This window comes from Schistocerca serialis, chromosome 3 (genome assembly GCF_023864345.2).
Source record: "Schistocerca serialis cubense isolate TAMUIC-IGC-003099 chromosome 3, iqSchSeri2.2, whole genome shotgun sequence".
Lineage (NCBI taxonomy): Eukaryota > Metazoa > Arthropoda > Insecta > Orthoptera > Acrididae > Schistocerca > Schistocerca serialis.
This window is the reverse complement of record NC_064640.1, coordinates 210,950,287-210,970,822: the sequence shown is the minus strand read 5'-3', so window position 1 is coordinate 210,970,822 and position 20,536 is coordinate 210,950,287. Positions and strand designations below refer to the sequence as shown.

The 20,536-nt window shown below is 38.2% G+C and overlaps 1 protein-coding gene across 4 annotated transcripts in view; it reads left to right on the top strand.

Annotated features, from left to right (window-relative positions):
• Positions 1 to 20,536, top strand: part of LOC126469930 (protein FAM102A) — a 482,093-nt gene that overhangs the window by 442,590 nt on the left and 18,967 nt on the right. The gene's annotated exons all lie outside the window — the stretch shown is intronic.

Sequence of the window (20,536 nt, the reverse complement as noted above, 5' to 3'; positions counted from 1 at the left end):
AGTGGGCCCCCAAAATTGTTGTGGCCATTAGAGATCACATACGGGCTCTCCAACATCATAAGTAACATTTGTTGATAGAGCACCTCATTGTCTTTAAATCGCTCTGTGCCCAGGTCCACCACCTCGTAAAACAACAGAAATGAGAATGCTGGGAGCCATATGATGTTACCATTGGACCATGTACACATTCTTTGCATGTGAAGATTCGATGCCTCTCTGGATACCAATACCCCCACGGATGTACCTGATATCCCTGTGAAAGATGATGACTCACTGATTCAGATGCTGTTGCCAAACATTTTGCTTTTCATTATGCTCAAGCCTCTGCATCCGAGAATTATCTGCGTGCATTTTGTGTCCCCAAACAGCAGGTAGAGTGATTTCCACGATTTACTACACATCACCTAAAACCTTACAATGTTCCATTCAATGAGTGAGAATTCCTCAGTGCCTAAGCCTTTTGCCCTGACATGTCTCCAGGGCCAGACAACAATCACAGCCAAATGCTCGGACACTTATCAATTGATTGCCAACCTCCTATCTGGAGTGAGGGTGAGTTTCTGTCTTACTGGCGAGAAAGCATGATCATCCTAGTTCTGAAACCAAGTCCTTGAAATGGACTGCTGTCACCCAATTAGCCTCACAAATGTTCTCTGAAAGTTGCTTGAATGTATGGTGACTGACTCCATCCGAGGGCAGTTATTGCCAAGGCCATTCTACTACTGACAATTTGGTCTGCCTGGAGTCTGCTGTTTGGTCAGCTTTTGCTCTGTGTCATCATATTATTGCTGTCTTCTTTGACATGCATAGAGCTTATGACACCACATGGTGTCACCACATCCTAGTTATCTTCCACAAGTGGCATCTACAGGGACAACTTCCGATTTTCGTCCTGAGCTGCTTATCTCACTGTACTTCCTGGGTTCAAGTTGGTGCTTCCAACAGTACCCCCCCATATACTAGAGCAGGAGGTCCCACAGGACTCTGAATTGAGTGTGCCCCTTTCTGAAGTAGCAATCAAAGTAACTGCAGCTGTGGGGTCTACAGTGTTACCTTCCCTGTAAGCTGACGACTTTTTCATCTACTATTGCTCCTCAACTGTGGGTGGTGCTGAACGCCAACAGCAGGATACCAAACGAAGTGCACGGTACTGCACTATCACCCACGGCTTCTGGTTTTCTGCTGCCAAGACGTGTTGTGCACTTCTGTCGCTGTCATACTGTCTATCCCCAACCAGAGCTCTTCCTCAATGACCAAATGCTGAATGTGTTGGAGTCTTAAAATTCTTTTGGGATTTGTTCGTCAATGCCCATTTGATGTGGCTTCCCCATCTTCGCCAACTTAAGCAAACATGCTGATTAAACTTTAATGCTCCTTGCTGTCACGCTAGTGACAGGTGGGGTGGGGTGAAGACTACTTTGCAGTTTTGAGGCTCTACAAAGCTCTGGTACTGTTACATCTTGATTATGGGAGGCTGGCATAAGGTTCAGCATCACCTTAGCATTGTGGATGCTGGACCTGATACACCATTGTGAGGTTCATCATGCAACAGGTGCTTTTCAGACCGGCCTTGTGGAGAACCTACTCATGGAGGCTGGTGTGTCTCCCCTACAGATCAGGTACCAACAACTGCTGCTCAACTATGTGATAAGCATTCATTGCTCCCCTGAGCATCTGAACTGCCATGTCCTTTTTCCTGGTAGGGAGATATGCCTCGCACTACAAAGGCCAAGGTCTGCAGTCAAAAGTGCAGTTCTCATGCAGAGTCTGTGCTCTGAACTCTACCCTTCCTCACTGTTACCTCTTGCTGGGGAGAAATTGTGTGTGCCTCATAGTGCGTACACCATCCTTCGATCTGCCTTGACCTCTCCTGTGGAGACCAGTAGACCACGTGGTTTTTTTTGCCGCATGTCCCTGAATGTCCTTGATGCATTTCTGGGCTCAGACATGATGTAAACTGATGGGTGTATGGTCAATGAATGAAACGGTTTTGCCTACATACTTGCAAGATGCAGTAAACTATGCACCATGCCGAACAGATGCAGTGTATTCACTGCAGAATTCATGGCCATTGCTTAAGCCCTCAGCCACCTTCACTCTTGTGCTGATGAGTTGCTCTTAATCAGCAGTGACTCCTTGAGTAGCTTCAGACTGTTGATAATTGCTACTCTCAACATCCATTGGTTGTGACTATCCATGACCTCTCCTTTTTTTTAGACCTCTGCCATCCTGGATGGTTTGTCACTTTTGTGTGGGACCCTGGTCATGTCGGGATTTCAGGGAATGAGCATGCTGACTAGTTGCCCAAGTTTGGAGATGGGTTGCTGGAAACTGACCTTTGTTCAACTCCCCATCAACAATTGCTGGAGGCTCGGAATGCAGATTGGTGTGTCCTGGTTTCTCGGAACAAACTGGGAGCAATAAAGAGGACCACAACCATGTGACAGTCTTCTCTTTGGGCTTCTTGCAGGGAATGTGTCATTCTCTGTCAGTTTCACATTAGCCACACTTGGCTGACCCGTGGCTACGTCCTGCGATCTGAAGATCCACCCACTATCAGTGTGGTGCTTGTCTCATAGTGGTGCACATCCTACTGGATTGCCCTAATTTGGCCACCTTGTAGTGAAACCTTAGACTTGCTGACACACTACCTCTGGTGCTGGTGCGTGATGCCAAAGTGGCTGATTGGTTTTACTTTTTACTTGCAAGAGTCATTTTTACTCCTCTGTGTGATGTAGGGTACATTAGTCTTGTCAGCTGGTTGAGGGATTTGAGGGGTGCCCCATCACATGCTCTGACCCAAGGAACCCATGGCTGCCTTTGCTCAGTAGTCCAGCCTGGCTCCTGACCTTTCCAAATTTTTAATTCTCGTTATTCGTTTACATCTGCTGTTGGCTGACAGACTTGTCAACATTGTTGTCTTTCCTGAGAGTTTGTGGAATCATCGGTCTGATGCAGACAGTGTGTCTCCAGTTGCATGTGTCCTGGGGGCCTCCAGCTACTTCCTGGATGGTGATTCTGTCTCATGGTTTTCTTGATTATCGGATACAACTGAGTCCATTAGGATCTGTCTTCTGTGTCCTTTCACACTGGGGAATATTCCCGGCTCGACACACGAAGGATTAAGCGACTGATGACTTAGTAGTGTGGTCCCTTTAACCCAATCAATCTATCTGTCAATCCATCCATCTGCATCTAGACTCAGAAAGAATGAATGTTACTTCATGTAGCACTGTCCCTGTCCTCCCCCCCCCCCCCCCCCCCCTTCCCATTTCCTTTCTTTTTCTGTTCCAGTTATGAATGATTTGCTGAAAGAATGGTTGTTGGGAAGCCTCTATATGAGCAAGACTCTCTCTAATATTATTGAAATAGTCTTTTTGTCAGGAATGTCTAGGAGGAAGTGATACGTTCAAATGGCTCTGAGCACTATGGGACTTAACATGTGAGGTCATCAGTCCCCAATAACTTAGAACTACTTAAACCTAACTAACCTAAGGACATCACACACACCAATGCCCGAGGCAGGATTTGAACCTGCGACCGTAGCGGTCGCGCGGTTCCGGACTGAAGCGCCTAGAACCGCATGGCCACACCGGCCAGCGAAGTGATATGTTGATTGCATTTTCTAGGAATATACACTCATGGAATTTTAATAATAAACCATACCATGATGCACCACACCTCTTGTGTAACATCTGTTGATGATCATTTCTGTAATGCTATCTTATTCAGTAAGCGCTGTGCCTTCATCTTTTTGTATTATTTAAAAATGTCATTGTTATTATGCTTCATTAATTATATTAAATAAGGAAACACTGACTTGATGCTTAACATAATGACTTGTCCACGGTGGTAGTTTCCAATCAAGATGACAAACATGGCACAAAATGGAAACTAATATCCTAACAAGTGGGCTGTGCTCTAAAATGGGGCAGATGCTGAGAAGAAAAAAAATTAAATGCATGGTGTATTTAAGTTTAATTGGAGATCAAACACTATATTTTTGTATGTATTAAAAATATTGTTAGTACATGGGTCATGAGTCATGATTCCATATCTGTTGGTAAGAGGATATCCTGTAAAAGGCAAGGTTCAGAATTAAAGTTTTAATATGGCCATGAGATACATATTCTTGCTACTGACAGACAACTTCCTATCTAGTGTAGAACCATATCTTCCTTGATAAAATAATGATGAAGTTACTCATGTATCCATGGTGATTGTGAAACGTGGTTTCTCCTACCTCTATTTTCCTACTGAAGTTCATCATTTGAATGTTCTTGTCTGATTGCCCCCACCCCCACCCCCAACAGATCACCATCCTCCAAAACACTTTGTTTTTCAGATACAGTATGTGTATGCCCCATTACACTATTATTCCAACTCCTGCAAGTCTGGCACTAGTTCCAGCTGTCATTAAGATTTATAAAGTTTTGTGGATATATCTTTATGTAACTGCAGTGTGTCCCTGGAGGAATTGTCACTATTCAGGGATATGACAGGAATGATCATTCAAAGCAAAAACAATGTAGCAAACGTGTTCTAAAATGCATACATTAAGAGCTATGAGCACTTCTTCATATTTGATACTGAGAAACAAATACCTCCTACTGTGAGCTCTGCTTAGGAGGAAGTAGTATGGACCAAAAAAAAAGAAAAAAAATAGTATAGCAAATGTGGGCTCTAAAATGCGTACTTTAATAGCTATGAGCACTAGTTTAGTAGAAATGATACGTATCACAGGATTGAAGATGTAGTATTACTTAAAGATCTTAATGTATGCATTTTAGAGCCCATGTAGATGTTTTGCTTCAAATACCCTGTATACTGCAGCTGCCAAAAACTGAACATGATAAACAAGTTTTCTAAATAAAATGATTGGAATGAAACTAAATATAAATTTTTTACATTACCCCACAATCAAATAACAGTAATTTTCTGGGCACTGCAGCACAGATGGAAAGCCTCCACTCCATGAGCTCTGTAGTTCCGGTTATAAGCCATAGAAGTGTATGAATGACCACATTACAATTGATGGTGATGTCTTGTTATAATGCATGGTTATTTCCAGTTAAATGAGACAACAGAATGATGTAGTAATCTTGTATGGAGTAACAAGAATGATAAGTGTAATGTAGATTAAAGTGAGAAAAAGGGATTCCACGTCTGCATTTTGAAACCTGCTAAGTAGTACTGAAAGAAATTGTATTCTTGTGTACAGTGATAGGTGGGTAAACTATTTGCAAATGTGGGAGTCACCTAGCTTGGATATAGATACTGAACATGTAGTACTAGTTCTTAACTGTTCTAATGGAAAAATAATATGATAAAACTAACACAGTGATAAAATTTCCTTTTCCATTTTATGCTGGAGTTCGGTTACTAAAAGTTATTTTTGATTTGACCAGGTGGGAAATGAATTGTCAAACACAAGCTAATCTGATTCTTATAACAGGAATGAGTGTTAGTAGAAGCAGTAGTAGATAAAGTTGTTTTGCAGCCAGAAATCTGTTGTCAAATTATACTGTGTTAACAACAGTATACAATGAAGAGAGTGTTTTTCTTTAATAGTTACCGACAAAAGCCCTTTGTTTTTGTATGAAATTATCTGTGGAAATGGTGGTAACATTTACAGTTAACAAGGTATTTCCCTTGATTTTGAGAATAAGGCCATATTTGCAGTATGCTGAAGTTGTTACTTGTAACTTCTTTGCACCATCCTAAACCAGGAGAATTATCTTCATCAGCTACTCTCAGATGTTTGTAGCATTACCAACAGATAGGTTTACCTGTATTGATCTGAATTTTATGCTAGAGTTGTAATAGGCTAGCTAAATTCCATGTCATTTGTAAACAGTCTGGCAACTGAAAACCTACATTGCAGGTTCTTTTCAGCAGCAAATCACTGAAATATTGTAGTCTCGATATGTATTTTAAAAATTCATTGGAATTTTTGATGTTTTCATAACTGTGAAGTAATTGCAAAGAAGCTGAGATGTATAACACCACCTGAATTAAAGTTAACTGATATTGTTGGTCGAGAGATCATCATGACCATTGCATTCTCCCTATTAAAAGGAATTGCAATACTTCTTTTTGCACAAGAGGTCATTGGAGAAATGCACATTTACTGATGTGTTACCTGTAACATGTGCTTTCAGGGTAGGGGTGTGTGTACAATGTATTGTCATAAATGATTGTGAACACTGGATTCTGTCATATAACCCTTCAATATTCACTAAAAACATTGTGAAATAAAAACTGTGTAATATTTTGTTAAGCTCAAGTAACAGCAAAATGGAATACGTGAAACTGAAGATAAGATGAGTTAGTATTCACTTTTATGGAGGAGTGGTATGTGATTAATAGAGCACCCACTTTAAAATTGGACTGACTCATAAGGTGTAACACAGTTTGAGGCCACATTGACTATGTGCAATATCTTCTTTGATACGGAAAGAAAATACTATGCTGTATGATGAGTTTTATGAATGTGCTAGGGTTTGGTTAACTGATACAGCTTCAGTCATAAATGACATTTGCAACATGCTAAAGTAAAACACTATTTCAGAAATTATAGCCAGGAGAACTTCTTGGAATTTGTTAGAATACTTTAGAACAGTAGTGGAGACAAATGAAGTGAATAAGTTGAACAGAAATTGCTCTTTGAAGTGCATAAATAGATTAATATCTAAATTTTGAAGTGAATTGTGGTGCTACTTCATTTGTGTTAGTTATGGGATTCATTATTATTTAATGATTATGGTTAATTTTAATCATAAATAACATCCATTTTTGTTCAAAAGACAGTTGAAAGATGTAAAAATTCCATTCTACAATGCAGTTCTGTAAATTCATAAATGCTAGCATAAAAAATTCAGATATAGACTTGACATTTCTTTCTGTTTGACAATTATGAGTGAACCAGATTATTACTAATATGAACAATCACAATACTTGGCAGTAAATAAGGTAAAATAATTGTCGAAAAAAATTAGAATCCAGATATTACAAGCACCTGTTTAAATAGCGGGTGATCAAAAAGTCAGTATAAATTTGAAAACTTAATAAACCACGGAATAATGTAGATAGAGAGGTAAAAATTCACACACACGCTTGGAATGACATGGGGTTTTATTAGAACCAAAAAACAATAAAGTTCACAAAATGTCCAACAGATGGCGCTGGACAGCAAAACATCAGTGACTGCGCGTGACAATCGTGTAATGAGAGAGAGAATCAGATGCGCCAGCAGTCGCAGCATGTTGACGTTAACTGAAAAGGTGCTTCTAGTGAAGCTGTGTTATCAGAATCGGGAATGTGCTAGTTCAGCATTATGATCCTATCGCCATAGGCAGGGGATTTGAACGGGTAAAGGTCCGTTGACAAATGCAGCTGTGGTGAGAATGATTTCGAAGTTCGAAGCAATGGGTTGTTTAGACGATAGACCCCATAGTGGCTGACCGAGCACAAGCCGTAATGCTACTGAGACACTTCAGGAAGAAATGGAGACTGTAGCGGGTTTGTCTATGCATGGGGATAGACCGCATAGTGGCTGACCGAGCACAAGCCGTAATGCTACTGAGACACTTCAGGAAGAACTGGAGACTGTAGCGGGTTTGTCCATGCACGGGGAATCAGCGCTCGTGCAGTCGCACGTTGCACCGGCATTCCATACACTACTGTTTTGTTGGCAGTTAGGCGTACCCTCTGATGCTATCTGTACAAAATCCATCAGCATCATGAATTGTTACCTGGCGATTCAGTGAAGCGGAGGGCATTTGCGGTGTGGGTGTTTCAAAAGATGGCGGAAGATGACGATTGGTTGAGTAACGTGTTGTGGACCGATAATGCTCATTTCACGCTCCGAGGGTCTGTCAGTGCAGAATTTGGGCTACCAAAAATCCTAGAACTGTCGTGGAAACTCCATTGCACGATGAGAAAGTCACGGTATGGGTTGGATTTACCACATCTCCTGTTATCGGGCCTGTTTTCTTCGAGGAAATGTGTGATTCTGGTTTTGTGACGGATGAGAGGTATGCTGATATGTTACAGAATCGCATCATCCCCAGCCTGGCTGATAAACACCTGCTGGAATGTACAATGTTTATGCAGGATGGCGCTCCACACCATATTGCTAGATGTGTGAAAGATCTCTTGCGCATGTCGTTTAGTGATGATTGTGTGCTCAGCCGCCACTTTCATCATGCTTGGCCTCCCAGGTCCCCAGACCTCAGTCTATGTGATTATTGGCTTTGAGGTTACCTGAAGTCACAAGTGTATCATGGTTGGTTGGTTGGTTGGGTGGTTGTTTTGGGGAAGGAGACCAGACAGCGAAGTCATCGGTGTCATCGGATTAGGGAAGGATGGGGAAGGAAGTCGGCCGTGCCCTTTGAAAGGGACCATCCCGGCATTTGCCTGGAGCGATTTAGGGAAATCACAGAAAATCTAAATCAGGATGGCCGGACACGGGATTGAACCGTCGTCCTCCCGAATGCGAGTCCAGTGTCTAACCACTGCGCCACCTCGCTCGGTCAAGTGTATCATGATCGACTGACATCTATAGGGATGCTGAAAGACAACATCCAATGCCAATGCCTCACCATAATTCCAGACATGCTTTACAGTGCTGTTCATAACATTCCTCGACTACAGCTGTTGTTGAGTAATGATGGTGGACATACTGAGCATTTCCTGTGAAGATCGTCATCTTTGCTTTGTCTTTCTCTGTTACGCTAATTATTGCTATTCTGATCAGATGAAGCGCCATCTGTCAGACATTTTTTGAACTTTTGTATTTTTTTGGTTCTAATAAAACCCCATGTCATTCCAAGCATGTGTGTCAATTTGTACTTCTCTATCTACATTATTCCTTGATTTATTCAGTTTTCAAATTTATACTGACTTTTTGATCACCCGGTATATGCCACAAAAAATTATTCATCATTGGTTTATAACATGGTTTTGATGGTGTAATTGATAGAAGTTATATTCCCAAGTTTCCAGCTGTACTGCCAGTTTCATTTTTAATTCCAGTATTTCAACTAACATATTCGTTTTAGTCGTGTGCCATTAATGACCATCTTAGATTTGCTAACTGCAAGGATTTCAAGCTGTCTGTGAAGCATTATTGCTGATACATCTCTCTCTCTCTCTCTCTCTCTCTCTCTCTCTCTCTCTCTCTCTCTCTCTCTCTCATATACACACCAAAGTTTGATTCTAGACACCCACTGGACTCATTGATATGCATTTCCTTATGGCAGCATTAGTGTGATACATAAGCCACATCAGGATATTTTACTCTGACAGATGACACGGCTGTAAGTCTTTATTTCAATGACTGCACCATGTCTGTAAAAGGTACATTTTCAAGAAAGAACACAGATAACCAAGAGAAGCCAAATAAACTGTAATAATTCCTGCTGTCAGGGACAACTCAACAGCCCTAACATTACATGTGAGCTGTAAGATGAGGCGTGGTGGTGGTGGTGATATCCTTGTGCTACATTTTGTATTCTTCTACTAGTCTGATACTTCCCAATTGTTTAGAACTGTGTGACGTATAAACAGATAATTTGTGTAGATCCCAGTTAAGTGTGTTTTTGTAGTTGACAAATGGATATTTAATCAATGACAGTGATTTTTAAGTGCCTGATAAGAGCTTTTGGCACTGATTATTAGTACAGAGAACCACTGGGATCACATTCACTATTTCACGACAGTGTCACTGTAGATCGCTTTTGAAGTCATTGTATCTGATATGTTCTTCCAGCAGTTTTTCATTAATTCTGCATTTTCCACAGTTGTAATGCCTGGTTTGTTGTGTTCCAGCACTCATTCTATCTGAAGCTGAAAGTCCCACAGCAATTTTGCCTGTATGATTTTGACAACTTTTTCTGACTTGTGGTCCCACTAGTTATTTGCCACTGGCAGGTGGTAATTTTGGCAATAGTCCCAGTGGATCATTTGTGCCTCTTCTGGTGGACTATCTTTTTGCAACAGCTCAAGATGTGGTTGACTGTTTCCTCAGTTTCTTTATAGAGTCTGCACGTAGGGTCTTTTGTTGCTGATTTCTTAAGCCTGACTTTGGCGGGGTTAGTTCTGATGGATAGTTCCTGTGCAGAAAAAAATCAGTTCTGCCGTTCCCTTCTTTAGGGTTATTTAGGTTGCAAAGATTTATTATTATTACTGTTGTTGTTGTTGTTGTTGTAACAACTACAACAACATGTATGGTTTCACACATAATGTCACTAATAGTCTTAGATCATTAGTGTCTGTGCCACCACAGTTTTATGGGGTTTCTAAAGTACACAGAAAAGACTGTCCTCTTTAGACTAATAGTTAGTAATATTGCCACATGCATGTACTAGTTGGCAAAATATATGAAGCACATTCTCAGTGAATATGTGAGGACGTGCACATCCTATATTCACAATTTTGCTTTCTTTGTAATTAGCCTGAGTCACTTGTGGCCACAGGATGCGGAGATGATTGTCAGATTTGGTATCATTTCCCTCTTTACAATAATCTCTTCTTGGAATTAATGTGTGGGAATTGTAATTGGTGTTCTCACTCAAGCTGTTTACTGTTTGAAAGAAAATACTATGAACAAAATGATGTGGCAACCATGTATCCTCAACCTTTATTGATATTGAGAAGGCCTGTTATAGCTCTTGGGCATATTCGTTGTAAATGGGGCTCAGGGATATCTTCATATCTTTATATTGCTCTTTCATCCTCAGTGCTAGATGCAATACTTGGCGAAACCATATAAGAAGTGAGTAAAGCGCAGTAGACTGTGTCTCAAGGAAGTGCTACCATGTTTTCTATCACCATTAACCATACATTATCTGGTACTAGAAGGTTGGTGAGAGCAAAGTCTATTTGATATCAAGCAATATCACCTGTAGCTTCACTATGACTGTACATATAGTGAGCCACAGACAAGTAAAAGATGAGCGCAATTGCTAGTCTCTGTACCAAGGATGGTGAGCTGCCCTGATGTATACTGCAGCATCTCCTTTTAGCACAATAAGCATAGAGGGTTTTGTCTGACCTTCAGTCACCAGCCTTTTGCTCAAACCCACGTGCCATCAAGTCATTCTGCACCTGTGCAACGAAAGATCTCAGTGGATTTGGTGTTGACCAAACTTCAAGCCTTGTTTGTAGCTGGAACTGACTGCCACTCAAGGCTTATAAGAGACTAAGAATTAGTTTAGATTTTCTGGGAGGGGGGGGGGGGAGGAGGAGGAGGAGGAGGAGGAGGAGGGGAGAGAGAGAGAGAGAGAGAGAGAGAGAGAGAGAGAGAGAGAGACCTCCACATTTTGTTTCCAATATATATTTTGTACCATCTTACGTGAGAATCACAAGTATTTTTCTGTTTATGTTGCTTGGTGCAAGTGGTGGGATGACCTCGACTACTCACTACTTTCCTGATCATGTTCTTGAGTTCTTCCAGAATGAGTTCTATGTATACAACAAAAAGACAGACAGACAAGCAGTCCTGAGGACACTGAAGTGGAAGAGAAATATTCATTCCATAAATTTGTTCATCTGCTCAGATTCCGTGAGTGAGCTTACAGCCCTCTGGTGCATGTTCACAGCAGAGAAATCAGTAGAGGTGGTATTACATGTACACTATGACATGATGATTCAGGGCAATGAAGAGGTAGTTGCACCAGACAAGGAGATCTACACAGTCCTCCTTGTTAATCTCCAGATTTTGGTATTGTACTCTAAAACAAGGATTCCTCACACAAGAACACACTCCAGTGTGCTTGTTGCGTACAACTGTCTGTCTGTCGGAATGAGTTCAGGGAGCTGAACCCAGTTTTGCACATAAGGCACTCCATACTTTAGCAGTGGACTTGCTCTCTGTTTTGGTTGGTGCGTGACAAAGTATCAAATGCCATTCAAATTTCAGAATTTCCTTCCAGACCCACCCAAAAGTGAGGGGCAGAAACAATTTGTAAATTACTCAAGGTGATGGCAGTACCAAAATTTTAAAATTAAACAATTTTATACCTTTTTTATAATTATATGTTTGAACAAAATTTTGTACATGTATTCCGTTTAAGTACAAGGGGCAGTCAATTGAAAATGATACAGATGGAAAATAAGTAAGTAAATTGTTCATTATTTCAAAAGGAATCTCCACAACTGCTAATATATTTCTCCTACTAGAGGCAAGATAGCTTATGCCTCCATGGACAAATGTTTGCGGTTGCCCACAGAACCATGATTGTACTCGCATGCACACCTCTTCATTGAAAGCAAATCGACAGTCACCAATGTCTTTCTTCAGAACTCCAAAAATATGGAAATTCATGGGGAAATATCGGGACTTTATGGAAGACGTGTAAGGGCTTCCCAGCAAAACTTCTGCAGTGTACTCAAAAAAACATTTTGGTTACACTGCAGGAGTTTCACTGGGAAGCCCTTACACGTTCTCCATACAGTACTGATCTCTCCCCATGCGATTTCCATATTTTTGGAGCCCTGAAGAAAGACACTGCTGGCTGTCGATTTGCTTTGGATGAAGAGGTGCATGCCTGGGTACATTCTTGGCTCCATAGATAATTGCAAATATTTTTCTGTGAAGGCATGACCTTCTTGTCTGATAGTGGAAAAATGTATTAACAGTTACGGTCATTACTTTAGAAATAATGAAGAGTTTACCTAGTAATTTTCCATTTGTCTTGTTTTTATTTGACTGCCTCCTACATTTTACTGTTTTTTCTTTATTGTGCTTTTTGTGAGTCAATTTTTCGTATATATTATTTTATATGAATCTTTAAATGTTAAATTTGGAGTCTAATTACTGCAAAGTTGAATGCCCTTAAAAATTGTCAGTAATAACCACTAGTTGTGATCATCTTGTACATGGAACATTGATGCAAAAGCCCAAGAAATTTCTAAACTTAGGGTGATGAGTTACAAGTACATTTGAGACACATTCACACATGCTAACAGTTACATCAGAGAATAACTCCTGTAATTCACATCCCAGCAGGTATCCGATTTTCAAATTAACAAAAAAACTGTCTCTGTGTGAACTGAAATGAATCGGTGTAAAATGGTACTACATTCTTACTTCAACTGTGATGAAAGAGTAATTGCAGATAGTACCTTAGAGGAGCACAATGGTAAGCTGCTGCTTTCATGCCTGTGGCCAGCGTAAATGCTTAATCATTCCCAACAAAAGTTATCTTTGTAATATTTGAACATAATTTGTCTAAGTAACAGTATGTAAGATACATCATTTGAAACACACATCATATTTGGTCTTCAAATATTCATTTTTCCCCATCTCTTTGCATTCTTTCTTTGATGAATTATGTGACCGACAACTTACAGTATATTCTTAACAAAAGTGCTGGAATAAATGAATTAAAAATTTAGAAAACAGAGGGGAATCTCTTTATTGGCTCAGTATGCTAAAATCAGCTCAATGTAGAGAAAAATACAAATTGTTCACTAGCACATGGAATACTTAAATTGTGCATAAGTTAGGTGACTGGTAGCTAAAATATGTTGGGAAGGAATAAAAGCTGTTACAACTAACCACAATGGGGCACTGTACTCTAAATTAATTTACAAAAAAGGAACTTCTTTCTATGATGTTAAGTGTACTATAGACTTGTCCTTTTAGTGTCTTACACAGTGTAAGTAAGTCTCGAGAGTTTGTTTGAAGTTAGTTTCAGGTACATAATGTAATTAATCTGCATTTGAATGCTATTACTTTTTAAAGTTTTTAATCATACTTGTATTTAATAGTTTTTTGGTCAAATGTTTGAGCAGAGTGAAAACAAGACTTGATAGAAATTACTTAATGGATCTCCGTTCAAATTTTCATAGTCAGATGAAGAGTGAGAAGTGTACAAAATCGATCAGCCTAAGGTCTAGTTCTGCAAAAACAAACAAAAAAATTAATTGATTGGAAGTAATCAGGCTAGTTAAGAAAAAGTTAGTGATCTGAGGGAAAATAATTCACAGGCAGCTGCTGCCAGCTGTAGAAATGAAGAATCAGGGTCTAACATTTTTGTACATAAGATGTTACACTGGTGTACAAATTGCAGAATTTTTTCTTTCATGTTGAAAAATAAACTAAATATCAAATTACAGCATAAATTGAAACTTCTCTGCTTTCTCTTGATCTATATACACATGATGGTGATGGTGATATAATAATAATAATAATAATAATAATAACAATAATAATACCCGAAAGTTCATGCAATGTGACATAATACCGTACATTTAAAAAGAAGTCGCTCTTGATCAAGGTCCGCGTCACTTTCCATTTTTAACCAGACATAATGTCTGAGAAAGGAAAGAAATAATAATAATAATAATAATAATAATAATAATAGAATACAAATCAGTACTTAAATGCAGCATATTTCGTGCTTTCTGAAGAAAGCATGAAAATAGGAAATTTAAAAAAAAGTCAATGTTATGTGACTGATTTGTCTAAAAGGTAGAAAGAATATGGATTAGAGAAACATTTGCCACACCTCATTTACTGTGCATGATTTTGAGCGTCATTCAAAGGCACGTCAAATGTTTCCCCAATCCCTTTTATTTCCCACTTTTAGACAAATCATTTCACAAAACATATTGTGTTTGTTTATTTAAGCTGGAATGCTTAATTGTCTTTCCATTTACTTTGTGGTAAACAAACAGTATAATTTTCTTTGACTATAAGGCACTTCCATTCGTGAGCTGAAGTGTTAAAAATAGTAGTAGGACATGTATTGGAGGTACTGACTTCAGACTTACATATAACCACTCAGAACAAAGTTTGCAGTAAAGCAACCCTAACAAAACTAATAGAATAACTTCTTTAACAATAAACTGTTAGTGTTTCTACTGACCTTATCAAGAGGATAAATGTTTATGACTTCTATATCAACATGACATTGAGTCTTATTACTACCCAGTCAGGAAGACTGTTGGTGTAGGAAGTTGAGACTTTTGCAGTACGTGAATCAGAAAGTGATTTGGGGCTACAAATTGGCCACAACAATGTTAACTACAGCAGTCTCCCAATTATCAGAGTGCAGATTGTCTGTGACATTAAGGGTTCTTGCTATGTGTTGATGTAAAATTAAAGCATACTGTTAAACATTGCCAGTGGGAATACATTACTGATTGTATTTCTGTTGCCACCAGATCTTCTAAAATGGATAATTGACAATGAGTGTTAACTTGTAGCACATATCTTGTTACTAAAGTTGCAGACACTTTACATGATCCCGGGAGATGTCAGATAAATGCAAACATGGTGTTCTAAAGATAAAAAATAGGTTAGAAGTTACAGATAAGATAGAAAAAGTCATAACTGTAGCAAAAATTTCTCATGATATTGGGATAGGTATACAAACAGTGACAGACTTAAAGGAAAAACTGTTTGTGACCAAAGCTGATAACCAAGCGGGATTGTCAATAGTGTAAGTACCTGAAAACTTCAAGTGATAGGAAAACAGATACAGCAATGCACTTTGGGGTTCCAGTAAGAATTCTCATATCAGGTCCAATGTTGATAGAGAAAGTGGGAGGGTTGATGAGACTCTGAAGATTGAAGGAAAATTTTAATGCTTCGTTAGGATGGCTGACTCAACTTAAACATTGGTATGGGATTCAAGAAATTGCTGTTGAGGACGAGGACTGTAGATCTAACAAAGAAGCAGCTGATGCTTTTTGTGATGGATTCTACAGCTTCAACAGGCTGAACAATTATCTCCCAGAACAGATTTACAAAGCTGAACTTCAGTAGCTCAGACTGAACTGAATGCTATTGAACATAAGCCTGGTGGAGAAAGGCTTCTTTACTGCATAAATTCAAAGAGTGAACACATTGAAGTCACCCACTATTGACAAACTGAAAAATCATGGACATTTGAAGTAATAATGAACTTGCTACTTTATTGAATGCCTCACAACCTGGATGTACAGATGACTAGGTGATGTTTTTAAGGCACCTTCCTTATGTTACATCATCCACACAGCTAGTGGACCCAGGTGTGGTTGTGGCTGTGAAACACCATTTCATGAAACGAATCTCATGAAACAACTTACGCAAAAAGATTATGGATATCCCTGAACATGATCAATGCGTCCATGGTATTTGTAAGGTGTGGGAGAATGTGAAGATAACAACTTGTTTGTGGAAGAAAACTGCTACACCCTTCTCTGGAAGGGTCTCTGAAGATTATTATAGCGCAGAATATGATACTGCTACTTTTTGTCTTCATTACCTGAAATTTGTTTTGCAATGTACAAAACACAATGACGAAAACATTTACAAGTGATTACATAGCAATGCCTATGAATTGGGATTGGAACAACTAAATGAAGTCAGTATAATGAACGAACTATGACCAATAGAGGAAGAGAGTAAGAGAAAGAGATCAACAATACCTGTTATCACACCCATATCTGAAATTCATTGATTAATGCAGGATACAGTTTGTTTGACAAAATAGAAAAAATTGAATGATTATTTCCAGAAAGTGACATGAACGCAAGTGATATAAAATAATTTTTTAGTGTAATTTTGTAAATAAGTTAGTTGTCAGTTTCTGGTGAGTAATGCAGTAGGCTTTCATATCTCAAATGTTCCATGTTTTGTAAAGAGAAGATTCTGATAAAATCATTTATTTTGGATTGTCCAATTTTTTGTTGTCTATGCAGTCTTGAGTCTGCATTAACTGTGAAAAAGGGATATTGCTGCACCTACATGAAAGTAGTGTGATAGAAATGCTTGTCAGAGTAAGGTTAACAGCTAACCTAAGAAAATAGAATTCTATTGACTTCCTCATTGCATAATAGACATCATGTGTACCATCCCAATGTGTAAAACTGCACACAGCAGCGTATTCTCACCCAAAACCCTCTTCAGTCGTTTTACACCTGCTTTATTGATCAGTGCCAGTAACAACTTCCCTGACTGTAAATAAATAAAATGCATTTGCCCTATGTCTTTTTATGCACAAAGAAAAATTATGTGTAATCTGTCTACATGGTTTGTATAAGATTATTGGAAAGGATACTGAATGGTAGTAACTTACTGTAGATTCAGTATGAGAACATAAATAGGCAATTTGTTCATTAACCCTAAATATATGAAAAGTGTCTCGTGCTTACGGACTGTTTGGCTTAAAAAGCCACACCCAGAAAAGAATTTTTCTGAAATTAAATTGTGATATATCTCAACTTATACAGTTTGTTTGGCATACTGTTCCTGATACATGTGCCTTTCTTATGCCATGTTTGTAAGGTGGGCAGTTACAGGACAAGGAATAATTGTTGAATGGATACAGCCTTTGGAGGGACAAATGGGTGTCAAGCGATATTAAGTTTCTTTGTAGTAGTCAGATATTGCTTTCCAGCATCTGCTCGGAATTGTGCTATTTGTTACCTTATATTTCTGTGCTTAAAGCATCGTGAAAAATTGGTAAAATGTGGCAAACTTTGTTACCATATTTGTGGAATTTAGAAACTTTCCAAAACCTTTTTGACTGAATGCTTGCTCTTAAAGCAGTAGAGATACAGCGTTTGCAAAGAAGTTTCAAGGATGTGGCTAACATGTAACCGCTACAAGAAATAATGGCATAGTTACCAATGTATCAATCCACAAGTAAAAAGAGCCTCTTTCATCTTTTTTTTCTTCTTTGTTTTTCTTGTTGCAATTGTATGAGTATACCACAGTCTCGGAAGCCGTTACACGTTATGTCCCTGATCTTTTTCTCACTTACTAAGGATAACTGCCACAACTAGGAATATCAACCTTTTGTAAAAGTGGTAATACTGAAATCCCCCCAGTCATTGAGGGCCTAAACCGACAGTATGCGACGTTAATCTAAAAAAAAAAAAAAAAAAAAAAAAACAACTTTTCCCAAATATATGTTAACAGTTACATGGGCATGAACCAGATTTATGTCCTCCACAATGATGTAAAAACTTCTAATATAAGACGTGTATTCTTATGTCTTAGTATCATATACAGACTATACTATAGGGGGATTGATTTTCTGAATGATTTTATTCATATGCTCTGCCTTGTTTTCTCCATCTCACATTATATGCAATGGATCATTTTCACAAAAGTGAATCTTATATTGATTTATTTATACATTCATTTATTTACCTTTGCTTTTTTCTTCATCAGGAGCACTTTAGCCCCCCCCCCCCCCCCTCTCTCTCTCTCTCTCTCTCTCTCTCTCTCTCTCTCTCTCTCTCTCTCTCTCTCTGTGTGTGTGTGTGTCTGTGTGTGTGTGTGTGTGTGTGTGTGTGTGTGTGTGCGCGCCTGCTTTATTTCTTGTGTGTCTTTTATCTGTCTATATCTTTATTTTAAATTAGCAGTGCATTTGTTCTCTCATTTCTCGTAACACTATATGCTCTCTGTTCCATATTCCTTACCCTGTAACCTGTGCCCTATTACTGCTTCATCCTAAATATTATCTGCTGGATATGTTTTGTTGCTTGAAACCATCACAAAATGGTTATATCCTATATGTATTAATATGCAATATTGGTAAATGACAAGCAAATGAACTGCTTGATGTTCTGGGTGGTGGGTCTTATTTCTGCAGTTTTTCAGAGAAGACATACCTTCTTCATTGTTACACTGGCTTTGATTGAGTTGCTTTCCACAATATGAGTAAATGACTTTATTATTGCATGAATTAGTATGGTGGCTTAATTTAAGCTCATGTGTTTAATTAGACAATTAATTGAATGCTGTCTGCAATTTTCAATAGATTTGAAGTATGACACTACAGTGTGTTTTAAAAGTTATACAACCTAATTACATAGTTACTTGTTGTTTTTATCTTTTTTAAAAATTTTATTTGTAGCTATGTATATCCAATTAATATGTAGTTAATATCCCTATAGATGTGTGCCATGTGAAAATCTTATATGTATAAAAAACCTCACTTATAGTGATTGTGCTTCATTTTGTTCTTAATTGGTGTGATTATCCATACAGCTCTCAAAGAAAGCTGTGCATGTTACAGTTAGCTATAGATTGCTCAGAGTTTTGTGTGATTCATTACACAATGTTTTATGTGTTATACGCTTATCACAAACTGATATAAGGAAATGTGCACAACTACTATTTTAAATTAGTTTGTCCAAGCTGTGTGAATTTTTTTAAAAAATAGAAATGCAGTAGAATGATGACAGGAATGAATGTTGTTCATAAATTAGTGTAACTCCTTTGTTACATACAAAAATGTTCATTCCTGAGAGGAAACAAGTATGTAAAATTTGTCAGTGGTAATGTCATAATAAAATGTAATATTTGCAAACCTAATACATTTTAATCATTTTACTAAGCTATTGTAATATGATATTTGGAATGGCTCAAATGGATACTATTCCTGCTCATGCTTAAAATAGTATGAACTGTTTAGGTGAATTGTTAATGATGTAGAAGATGCTACAGGGCTGGTGCAGGAAGTTTCCACATACATTTTTAGCTAAACAAGTAAAGATATACCAAACTGAGGAATACTGTTATAGTTAAACATCACACTTCTTATTTAATCTAAAATTTAATAATGAAAAGGGAAGTTTCCCATTGCCTACTCTGATTACATCCTCTATTTCTGCCACAAAGATCTGTGTTCATTTTCCTAAACAAATAAGTATCTCTGACATTGTCGAGACCTTTATTATTAGTGTGTTCACCATCTGTCACATAGTCTGAATGTATTATTTGTTGTTCATTTTTTATTTGTTTACTTACTTATTGTTTTCTCTCATCTTTTTTGGGAAAATATGGTTCAGACACCATATCCTGTAGCTATGAAATACAAAAGATAATTCAATACAATAAGTAATACACTAAAGATAATAAATAAAATAGTTTTCAGGCTTAATATTTCACTTTGCTGCAGAGGGTACACGATTTTGAAGTATCCTGGCTGACTAGTATTGTGTGCTGGAACTGAACATGAATCCATAACCTTGTCTTTTGCTGGCACTGGCCACAAGAGGCAAGTGGGGTTGAGTCATGATCTGGAAATCAGTTTTAATCTGCTAGGAAATCTGAAAATAAGTGTTCATGGAACTTCTCTATATTTATCTGCCTCCATGGAAAAAGTAGGAAATACAGGCTTTAAAATGTAATTAGAATTTGAAGACAAAATTAGATGAACTTTGTGGTACATATGTACACCACAAATAAGTAATGCCAGAAGTCATTAAACTAATACAGTTAGTAGTTGAATGCATTCTGTTTCTCTCTTCAAAGACTTTATGGTCTGTAAGTATGAAATGAGGTATTAATTCCTTCCTGTTCCCAAAATTTTTCTGTATTTCATTTACTAATGTAAATAAATATTAACCCTAAATTAGTATCAAAAATCTATAGTTAACACCACCCAGAATCCAGCAATTGCACATCAGCATCAAAGCTGTTCTGGGGGTTAATACACTGCCTGACAGAAAAAAGTGAAGCTCCAGAAGGGAGGAGGAAATGGAATGAAATGTCATCGTTTGAGAGGGCATGTGATATTATTGTAGT